Source organism: Pongo abelii, chromosome 7, assembly GCF_028885655.2.
Source record: "Pongo abelii isolate AG06213 chromosome 7, NHGRI_mPonAbe1-v2.0_pri, whole genome shotgun sequence".
In the NCBI taxonomy this organism is placed as follows: domain Eukaryota; kingdom Metazoa; phylum Chordata; class Mammalia; order Primates; family Hominidae; genus Pongo; species Pongo abelii.
The window spans coordinates 117,084,744-117,092,137 of record NC_071992.2 but is presented as its reverse complement, the minus strand read 5'-3'; the positions used below and the strand labels follow the sequence as shown (position 1 = coordinate 117,092,137).

The following is a 7,394-nucleotide window of genomic DNA, read 5'->3' as shown; positions in this document are numbered from 1 at the left end:
TATTTCCACACAAGAGGAGAGGTAAAGGGCCAGCGGGTGTTGAGTGGCTCCAAATGTCACCTTCAGCCCAGCAGCGGTAGCATCACCGGGGAGCTTGTTAGAAATACGCACTCTCAGGCCCCTCCCTAGACCTACTGAGTGGAGGTCTGCATTTTAACAAGATCCCAGGGGATTTCAAACCCATCAAAGTTTGGGAAGCCTAGGTCTGGGTCCGTAGTTCGCCACTCTGGCTGAACAGCCGAGTCACCTGCGGAACTTTACAAAATGCAAGTGGTGCCCGGGCTCCACCCCCGTGGCTCTGAGTTCATTGGTCTGGGCATCAGGAATTTTTACAGCTCCCAGTGATTCTAATGGACAGCCACCTCTGAGAAGCGTTAGGCAGGAGAAGGGGAAATCCTGAAGGCAGTGGGGGGAGGTGGCCACCAGCGACTTGCCTCCCGCTCCCGAGACAGAGCCAGCGCAGGAGGGTGTGACCAGCATCAGGGAGGCGGGGAGACACAGTGACAGGACGGTGATAGTTTGGGTGTCCTTTCCGCCGGTGCGCGCGACGGGACGGAGGGGCAGGGGTTTCCTCCTTGGGAACGCGGGCTGTCCGGCAGCCAAGGAAGACCGCGACCTCTGCGGATCCCCGCCCGCATCGAGCGCCCCTTGCCGAGGGAACCTGGCTCGGCGAGCGGTGCGCGCAGGCTCAGAGGCGTGAGAGCGAGCTGGGCGGCGGCGCGGCCGGGAGCGGGTGACTCACAGGGCGGGGGCGGCTGGGGGCGGCCGCGGAGCCAACTGCAGCAGCAGCGGGCCCTGCCTGCCCCGCAACAGCCAGTGCGGCTCCTGGAGGGAAAAGAGCAAGGCGGCCCCGCAGGTGTGGCGCGGCCCTGGGAGGGCTCGTGCGAGCGCTCCTTTGTTTGGTGCCCGCACAGCCCCGGGCCCCAGGCCTGAGCGCCAGCCTTCCCGAGCTGAGTCACGGCTGCAGAGCCCGCGGGCGGCCATATGGCCCCGCCCGGAAGGATGAGGCCCTTTCCTGAAGCTGGCGAGTCCAATGCGGTGGCAGGGACAAAAGCCAGGGGAAGGTGGCTTCTATTCTACAAAGCCCTTTAGGGAAGGGGGGAGTCAGGCCGCCCTCACCCAGTGCAGGTCCGTCACGATGGTCACCCAGAGCAGTCACGCAGCCAGCCAGCTTGCAGCCGCCAGCCCTGAGGATGCCGCCCCCAAAGGGCTCGTTGCTCTAATCACCCGTCCAGGGGCTGGAGGCAAAGCTCCAAGACAGACCTGTAGCAGCATGGCCCAAAAAGTTCCTCTGCTGCCCCAATCCCATACCCGCCTGAGGTATGGGGGTTCAGGCTGAGTCGGCTGACCTTGTCAGCCTTGTCATCTGGAAGCCTTGTCAGAAATGCAGATTCTGCAGTGCTGTTCCCAGAGGATGAGATTCAGCAGAACTGGGTAAAGCCATGAAACCTACATTTAATAAGTGCCCCTGGGGTTTTTTCAGCAGGAGGTTGGTACACTTCACTTTGATTTTGTAGAAGATCGCATGAACACAGATGTGTTAACCACATATGGCTACCACTGAATGACAGTAAGTTGAGGAATTTGCCCAAGAAGACACAGCTAGCAGTTGGCAAAGGTGGGAGTCAACCCAGAATCACCAGGCCCCCAAGTCTGTGTTTCTAAGCACAGGCCAAACCTTTACAGTAGTTCCCTAGAAGCTTCTAAACTCTTCCTTTGTACTTTTGTGTTATCCAATACCACCCGAAATAAGCAGCATCAGCTGACACTCTTCTACCTTTTGATTGTGTAGGTATGTTGTTATGGTGTGTGGATCTGGATATATTGTAACTTAAGCCTATCAGTCACTAATAGACATGAACACCCAGAAGGGTCTATTATGTCTAGATGGATGCCAGCTCGAATGGATTTTTATATAATCTCTAGTTTAAAGGCTGCTAGTCTATCAACAGAGGATAGAGAAAAAAATACACTGAAAATTAGATTTAAGACAGATTTATCCCTTTGCTTGGCAAATGTCATCTTATCCTGTTAACAGCCCGCAAGGAAAAAAGTTAACAAAAAATAAATTACATTTTCAACAACTCGCTTGAAGTGCAAGCACAGATGTCTCTGGGGGCAGACTGCCTTGGCTCAAATCTCAGCATTTCTACTTCCTGTGCTGTGAACTTGGACAAGTTTGTAACCTCTGTGCCTCAGTTTTCCTGTCTGAAAAAATGTAAACGTAAATATTTGTCTTATACTTACTAGGTGTTGGATATTATATGAAGAGATTTGCAAGTGTTATTTTACGTAATTCGCACTTTACAAAGGAGGAAACTGCAGCGCAGGGGGCGAGGGACCAAGATTGCCCCATCTCGGTCCAGGCCTGCTCCCTGCGAGCCACTCGCCCTTGACCACGCCTCCTCTCTCCTGATTGGCTGTCAGGCATGAGTCGTGAGTGCCCCCATGGACGCTCAGAATGGCTAACATTCTTTTGAGCAATAACTATGTGTGCCATGAGCTAAACACTTTACTTGAATTCGTTCATTTAATTTTTGCTATCACCTCATGAGATGGGAATGATTATTTTCATCTCCAGCTCTCAGGAGAGGAAACGGAAGCATATATATATATATACACACACACACACACACATACATATACACATACACACATATATATACACACACACACGTGTGTATATATGTGTGTACATATGTGTGTGTATGTGTATATATATATGTGGGTATATATATACATATATGTGTGTGTATATATATGTGGGTATATATATATACACATATATGTGTGTGTATATATGTGTGTATGTATATATATGTGTGTGTATGTGTATATATGTGTGTGTATGTGTGTGTGTGTGTTTTGTTTGTTTGTTTTCCAAGACGGAGTCTCACTCTTTTGCCCAGGCTGGAGGGCAGTGGCATGATCTCGGCTCACTGCAACCTCCGCCTCCTGGGTTCAAGTGATTCTCCTGCCTCAGCCTCCCGAGTAGCTGGGATTACAGGTGTGCACCACCGCACCCGGCTAGTTTTTGTATTTTTAATAGAGATGGGGTTTCACTATGTTGGACAGGCTGGTCTCGAATTCCTGACCTGGTGATCTGCCCGCCTCGGCCTCCCAAAGTGCTGGGATTAGAGGCATGAGCCACCATGCCCGGCCAGAGGCATAGAGATATTGAGAAACTTACCCAAGATCACACTGCTAGGAAGGGAGAAAGCCGAACCTACACGGTGTCAGTCTGGCTCCCAGGCCTGGGTAACTAACTGCTACACTGTGCTGCTGATGTTATATAATCACATGTATTAATGTTATATAACAAGTGAAGTGGGCTCCCTACTCTCCTGACCCCTCAGAGCAGTGAGGCTGGGATTTTTCCTTCCTGTTAGCACCCTGCCTTTGGGTGCAAAGGCTTTCTTCTATTTATTAATTTAATGTAATTTTACTTTTTTGAGACAGGGTCTCACTCTGTCATCCACACTCGCGTGCAGTGGCGTGACCTCAGCGCACTACAACCTCTGCCTCCCAGGTTCAAGCCATCCTCCTACCTCAGCCTCCCAAGTAGCTCAGACTACAGGCATGCACCACCACGCTCAGCTAATTAAAAAAAAAAAAAAATGTAGAGAAGAGGTTTTGCCGTGTTGCCCAGACAGGACTTGAACTCCTGGGCTCACGCAATCCACTCACCTTGACCTCCCAAAGTACTGGGATTATAGGCATGAGCCACTGCCTCCGGCCCTATTTATTTTTGAGGGAGTTTATGGCTTTCCTAACCCTTGAAAATTAGTGTTTATATGGGGCAGTTCAGACGGGCTTAGGAAAAGCCTTGGGTGCAAGCAAGTATCTGATCCACAGGGTACACGCAGGTAGCCTTGCACAGAGGCACGTTCAGAGCCAGGGAAGTGCCATGAGCTAGTGTAAACACTTTACTTGAATTAATTCAATGTGGCTCTCCAGCCTGGGGCTAAGCAGCGCCCCCTGGAGGCAGGGGAATGGTTTGCAAGCATTGGCTCCTCCCAGAGGACGTGGATTTAGTCTCCACACTGGCCTGGTATCTGGCTGGGAGCCTGACACTGGCCCACGTGTGTGGCAACTCTTCTCACACAGACTTGTTCCTCCTTGCCCCATCTCTCTCCCCTCTCCTCCCCTCCACCTTCTACTCTGGTCTCTTGTCTCTAACCTTCTCCAAACTGTCTCCTCCCCACCCCACCCCACCCCTCCCCTCCAGGTAACCCTCCTTGTCTTTGGGGCTGGAATATTTGTGGAGGCAGCAGCAGTAGTGGGGTGCTGGGGTGGGGAGGTCAGTGAAGTCTCATTCTTGTCTCTTGTCTTTCTAGTCTATTGTTACGATTTAAAAAACTCCATACCATGCATCCCTCAAGCCTTCCCTTTTGATTCTTGCTATGGAGTGAATTGTGGCCCTTACTCCCTCCAAATTCATGTTTGAGTTCTAACCTCGATGTGATGGTGTTTGGAGATGGGGCCTTTGGAAGGTAGTTAGGAGTAGGTGAGGTCATGAGGGTGGGGCCCTCATGATGGGATTAGTGCCTTTATCAGAATAGATCACAGAGCTTGGGCACTCTTTCTCTCTCTCTGTCCCCTTCCCTTCTCTCTCCTCCCCTGCCTTCCCCTCCCCTCCCCTCCTCTCCTCTCCTCTCCTCTCCTTTCCTTTTCCTCTCTTGTCTCCTGTCTCTCTTCTTTCTCTTCTCTTTCTCAGAGAAGGAAGCCATCTGCAACCCAAGCGGAGAGCTCTCGCCAGACACTGACCCCTCTGGCATCTTGATCTTGATTTTGGATTTTCTAGCCTCCAGATCCATGAAAAAATAAATTCCTTTCCTGATGTTTATAATATTTTGTTATGGCAGATTAAGCTCACTAAGACAATAATCAAAGACCTAAAAAACCGTGAACTTCTTGAGACAATGAGGATGCCTCTAACAGGCTTGGGAAGAAATCCTGCACGAAGAGCTGGGGGAAAAAGGGAAGAAAAGCACATAGAATACTCCTTCAAGGCAGGCATTGGCAGACCTTCCACTGTGCACCAGGCTCTGTGCTAAGATTCACCCTGGAGTAACCCTGTCTCTGGGGGTGAAGTTGTTATATCTGGCAGCATTTTGGCCAGCCGACTCTCTAGGCAGCCCTTAATTCTTGCTTCTCAAACTTACTTCCAAGGACAGAGAAAGACGACCACTGCCCTCACCCCACTAAAGAAGCCCCAGCACTTAGCAAGCACCTATGGCCCAGAGCAGACTGTCTCTACTTCATTTCACTCTCCACACCCAGACTTGGACCACACTTGGAAAAGAACCAGCCAGTCCTGGAAGCTGCATATTGTGGATAGCAGTATTCCACTCACATCTCAAAGCTCCTCCCTGCCCATTCCCATGGTCCCTCCAGCCCTTGGGCAATGCTACCAATAAGAAGGAGAAATGAGCTGGATTTCACTTCCTTTGGAGCAGGTGTGAATAAACAGAATTCTCCCAAACTTGGGCAGCAGAAGTGGGGGAAAAGAAGAAAGGCAACCGGCCAGGTGCGGTGGCTCACGACTGTAATCCCAGCACTTTGGGAGGCCCAGGCAGGTGGATCACCTGAGGTCAGGAGTTTGAGAGCAACCTGGCCAACATGGTTAAACCCGTCTCTACTAAAAAAAATACAAAAATTAGCCAGGCGTGATAGCTGTTTGGGAGGCTGAGGCAGGAGAATCTCTTGAACCCGAGAGGTGGAGTTTGCAGTGAGCTGAGATCATGCCACTGCACTCCAGCCTGGGTGACAGAGCGAGATTCCATCTCAAAAAAAAACCCAGAAGAGAGGCAACCAATACTTATGAAGCCTCTGATAAGTACCAATTGCTTTACTCAAATGCCACCAGTAAATCCCTGAGACACAAAGGCTGGGATTGGTAAGGCAACTTGCCCAAGGTCACCCAGCTAGAAAAGGCCAGAGGCGGGCGAGAGGGGAGCTCCAGAACCACCCCAAACACACTGCTTCCCCCACACCACTGCCTCCCCAACACTGCCTTCAAGAAAGAGAAATCGAAGGACCTGGACAATTTGCAAGCTGACAGCTCAGCTTCTGGACTCATCCACTGCATTTGTCAGAAGTCCCTGTAGATGCCCAGCCACTAAGCCAGTACTCTCGTCTTGGGCTGCACTTGGAACTGGGTGGACAGCTGAAGAAGGACTACTAGTGCCTGGGCCCACCCCTTCTCCCCACCCCCAGTTCCTCATTTAACTGTCTGAGATTCAGCCTAAGCACTGGGCTTTTAAAGCTTCCCAGGTGACCATTGCCCTCCGGGATCCATATTCTCTTCATCTGTAAGATGGGGCTAATGATGTCTCCCAAACAGGGTGGTTGTAAGGATGAAGTGTGAGGGGCCTAGGAAGATAGGCCTGGAAAGAGGGAAGAGGACTGCTCATCACTGGGCTGAGACTGCAGCCACTCTGTGCTAGGTGCTGTGCTACAGCCTGGGTCACTCTGCCAGGACCTATAGGCTCCCTGCTTGGGGCATGGTGCCCTGACCCTCAGCTCACATCTGCCCAGATCCTTATAGCTGATGGAACCCTTTGCTGCAAGAGACAAAGTTGGCACACTGTGGCCTCAATAAATGTTTGTTGAATAAACAAATGAAGATGTCCTTTGATCTTCACAACAGTTTTGGGAAGCAAAACGAAAAAGGATTCTCCCTTGACCCCATAGAAAGGGAAGTTTGGACTCACATCAAGGTGCTGTCACTAGCCATGTGTTCCAGAGCGGCAGCATAACTTCTCAAAGCCTCTGTCCCTTCATTTGTAAAGCAGGACTTTCTCACGATTGCTAGGTTTTAGGACTATCCTGAAGAGCTGCTGAGACAACATATGGGGGAAACATTTCTATAAATTATTTTTTGATGAGGGAATTGAGGTTTACAGGGGTTAAGTGACTTGCCCACAGTCAATCAGTAAATTGTGAAGCCAAAATTTAAACTCAGGACCAGAGAGTTCCTGGGCATCAAACAAACAAATGAACAAACAACAACAACAACAACAACAAAACCCCAAAACACTCAAATAATATGTGGTTGCAGAGAAGGGATGCAGATATTTGAAGAACAGACCTGGGGCTGTGTCAGCCCCCAAGTCACATCTGAGGGGGAGTGTGTTGAGTTGAACTTTGCAGGAGGGAAGGGCTAGGCCTTTGGTAAAGATTTTTTTTTTTTTTTTTTTTTTTGAGACAAGGTCTCACTCTATCACCCAGGCTGGAGTGCAGTGGCACCATCACAGCTCACTGCAGCCTCGACCTCCCGGGTTCAGCCAATCCTCCCACCTCAGCTTCCTGAGTAACTGGGATGACAGGCACATGCCACCACATACCTGACTAATTTTTTTTTTTAGTAGAGGTCTCACTATGTTGCCCAG

General features: G+C 50.4%; 1 long non-coding RNA gene across 1 annotated transcript; it reads left to right on the top strand.

The window, feature by feature from the left end:
* The first annotated feature begins 784 nt into the window (after nt 1-784).
* Nucleotides 785-6,962, top strand: LOC134761869 (uncharacterized). The gene is made up of 3 exons (XR_010141026.1): nt 785-1,434; nt 2,251-2,436; nt 4,866-6,962. It is a non-coding gene; the product is annotated as an uncharacterized LOC134761869 (long non-coding RNA).
* The last annotated feature ends 432 nt before the right edge of the window (nt 6,963-7,394 follow it).